General features: G+C 43.9%; 1 protein-coding gene across 1 annotated transcript in view; it reads left to right on the forward strand.

Moving 5' to 3' along the window:
• Positions 1-961: 961 nt before the first annotated feature.
• The window catches only part of zbtb7b (zinc finger and BTB domain containing 7B), a 23202-nt gene continuing 20212 nt past the window's right edge, over positions 962-3951 (forward strand). The window contains exons 1-2 of the mRNA XM_016558995.1: positions 962-990; positions 2848-2915. The gene's annotated coding sequence lies outside the window, so the exon portion shown is untranslated. The remainder of the gene's footprint in view (positions 991-2847; positions 2916-3951) is intronic.

Genomic DNA, 3951 nt, shown 5'->3' on the forward strand with positions numbered 1-3951 from the left:
CCTTTCAGTGCTTCACACACACACACACACACACACACACACTGAACCACATCAAAGCGGAAGTCAGTGAATATGAGTGAGTGAGCTGTTAAACACTAACCTCATCCTGACACACTCCTTCATTTCTCATGCATCTGCTCTAGTCTTGTATCAGCAGACGCTTTACCTGCTCGTGCACGAGCCAAACTTACATTAAATGACATAAGTTATGATAGCAGCATCACACACACACACAACAGCACTTTCAGTATTAATAATGTGCATGATATTGCACGTCAGAGTCGCTCCTGAGTTTAGTGTGAATACAAAGCTTGTTTGATTTACATCCGTGTTGTTCTCGCTATATTTGACATGCAAATTCAGAGTTTGTCACTTGACTCATTTGCAGAAGCAGAAGTGGAAACGCGCGTTCAACATGAAAACGGAAGGAGCGCGTTAAATGTGATCAGCAGCCGCGGTCGGTCCGCGCGGCACTCATGCAGAGCCCCCCCCAGCGGCCCTCCGCCGCCCGCAGAGCCAATCACCCGCGGCCGCTGGAAGGAGGACAAGCCGCTTCCTGGTTGCGGGTTTAAGGAGGAGCCGCCGGAGTCCGTCAGGAGCGGGTCAGAACCGGCGGAAAGACACCGGATAGAGAGCAGCCGCTGCCGGGGAGCGCACGCGTCACATCGAGGAAGTGCGGTCAGGTGGGACACGGCGGGGAAACTCAGGTGACACCGGCTCAGGTAAAGCGCTTCTCTTCCGTGCAGCGCGAAACAGGCGTCGCGCGGCTATTTCATCGGCGTTTTCTTCCGTTTCACCGACATTCGCTCTGCTTTAGTTCATTAGTTTCAGCTCTAACCCGGGGTCACGAGAGGACGCACACGTCACGGGTGCTCGGTAACTCCCGTGTGACGTGTCGAACATATTCTGCTCCCGTTCTGTCACTAGAAACGCTTCATTCATTCATTCGGTGTTTGACGTGCGGCGTTTACCTGTGCGTGCGTCTGACAGGTGAGTGGCGCGCGTTAGAATAATAACCCGGGTTTGGTAATACTTTGTTTTAATGCTGAGATGCACTTTTTGAGGCGGACTTGTCCTCGCGGAGGGACCGGCTGAACCCGCTGAACCGGATCCGCTCGTGAGCTGAAATCGCATTTAACTGTAAAACACCTGAAGCTGCTGCTGTTTGTGTGTTTGACGGTCCGCAGCAGCTGCTGTGCTTTTTTTAAATTTTTTTATTATTAGTCCTGTAGTTCAATTAGACTCTCACCTGCTGTCAGTCATAATTAATTCTCCGACCCCCCCCTTCACGGCCGTTGTCATAGTAACTTAATTACTCGGGTAACTCGGTCGGTCGGTGATGACGCGGTGAAAATGAGTTTAACCCTGAAAAGCCTGAAATATCAAACAACAGTCTAGTGTAAGAGTTTATAGACAGATGTTGTTGTTTTTTTTAATATTGCATGTGTTTTTGTTTGAATATCATATTTGATCCATCAGGTTTTTAAAAACAGAAACAGCTCAGTTTTATTCAGAGACAAAATATGAATCCGCCGCAGATGCTGATATTTATTATATCCTCCTGAGACCCAGCTTTGGAGTTTTTGTCTCTGTAGAGGACAGCAGGACTAGAAGCGTGTTTATTACGCATTTTTGGAGGCACAACAAATGAATAGGAAAATACATTATATATCAATATTCTTATGAAATATTATTATTATTATTATGAAAATCTGGCCAATTATTACTCCCATTATTACACTTCTTTTTTCAACATGCTGTCCCAACAGCGCATTAATATGCAAATTATGTACAGTGTATAGATAACATTGTGTTTAATGGGAAAACCAGTTTATGGAAATTTTACACACATATTGCATGAAGTAAAATGGTATATCAAATAATTTTGTTATATCTAACATAGTTGAGAATCATACTTATACAAAGTTTGGTTTAAAAAAAAAATCCTGAAACCTAAAAATTCCCATTGTTTTTGCCTTTTTATGTCTATTCATGTCATTTTATTTTCCTCTACAGAGCGCATAGCATAATATATTAATAAAATATAATTTTTCAAAAATGTATGCTTATGCTCTAAACAATGTAATGACATGAAAAAATACTAAATTAAATACTAACTGACATAAAATGCTCTAAATATCAGCTATATCTCCAGTAATAAGATGAGAGTGAAATGCTCCAAACATATAATGCAGTGATTGAGAGCTGAAGAAATAAAGGCTCCTCAGAAGATGTGAGATGTTCTGGAGGCTTGTGAAGATCATTCCTCCGCTGAGGAACAGTGAAAGTAAAGCTTCTGGAAACAAACGCTCCTCAAAAGATCCTGAGGATCAGATTTGAGACTCTAAAACATGATTGATGGAGAATCAAGTAAAGCTGAGCTGCTTCAGTCCAGTAAGTGTTCATCTGGAGATATTACTGCAGTTATTCTGACGCTTACTTGATCAAAATCAGTCAAGATCTGACACGAGAAGCTCCAGCTCCAGTTGAACTAAATAAGATGTTAAAGTTAGCACTTGTTCTGTGAGGTTTCAGTGTCTGTAGGAGTGATGTGAAGACATTACAGATGAGCGAATGAAATATTCAGCCATTCAGAGTAAAGGATGCTGTTGTGTTTTTCTGGAATGGTGTGATACGAGTGTGAGACGTTCGTATGTGATTTCCAGCATCAGACGCATGAGTGTTTCTCATGTTAAAGCTCTCGCTGGCCAGCGGGATCGAAGCCCTGCGATGTTTCTGTGTGCAGTGTTTTCACTGTCTGTGTTTCATGTTGCATTTTATTAGTATCGTACACTGAACGCTCTTTCTTTTGCGTGTTTTGACTGTGTTTTTTTGTCTGTTCATCAGGATTGACCCAGAGCGAGCGAGAGAGAGACGGACAGACAGAGGAGCGTCTGTGAGTTTATGGACTGGAGGTAAGAGCGATGTGTGTGCGTGTATGTATGTGTGCGTGTGTATGTGTGTGTGTGTGTGTGCATGTGTGTGTGTGTGCGCGGGTGTGAGAGCGGTTCGGCATTTCTGCAGTGGTCATATGACTGATGCTGACAGAACTGTGACCGTCGCTCATGGATTTCCCTCTTCCTCTAAAAAGACCCTCAGACGAAACACACACCCACATGCGTGCACCCACACACACACACACTGTTCCTGTAAATGCTGTATTCAGGGCATGTGGAGCCATGTAAAAATTTCCCCATATCGCACTCATGGTTTTCACTTTCATGCAGTCACAGGAGAGAGAGAGAGAGAGAGAGAGATGGGGAGGGGAGAGTGATAAGAGAGAGAGAGAGACAGGCGTGTGTAGGGTCATATGCTCGATCGCCCGTGTGTCATACAGTGAGCGTTTGCTCTGTCTGTCTTTTAGGAAGTGGAATCATTAGCATTTCCTTTTTCTGATGCAAAGTTTCACCCCTGTCGACAACTTTGCTTGACCACCACACACACACACACACACATTGACTGTCAGTGAGGCGGCGTTTACTTCTGCTGCTGTAATTATAATGACTAACACAAATACTTAACCAGAACATTCAGTATGCATTTCACTTTATTTGAATTATGAATCATTTTTCTGTCTTTGATCAGACAGGCTGTGCTGGAGACACTTGTACTTCACACACGTTATTAATATGTGTGTGTGTGTAGTGTGTGCGGGTCTTTGCTGATGAATGTGAAACACTGATGTCGCTCATGTGACGCTGACCCTCGGCTCCTGTCAGACTCGAGTTTTTCTGCTGCTGAGCTTCAGAGGAGAAACAGGAAATAGATGAGGATCAGTTCGTTTTGCAACATCATCTTCACACACACAAACACACACTGCACCCATTACACTTAGGCATGAAGCAGTGAAATCCTTCCAGAAACTCTTGACTGATGTATTTACGACACACACCCACAGCATCCAGCATCACACTCGCACACACACACACACACACACTCACACACACACAC

This window comes from Sinocyclocheilus rhinocerous, unplaced genomic scaffold, assembly GCF_001515625.1.
Source record: "Sinocyclocheilus rhinocerous isolate Xijiao unplaced genomic scaffold, SAMN03320098_v1.1 scaffold828, whole genome shotgun sequence".
Classification (NCBI taxonomy): domain Eukaryota; kingdom Metazoa; phylum Chordata; class Actinopteri; order Cypriniformes; family Cyprinidae; genus Sinocyclocheilus; species Sinocyclocheilus rhinocerous.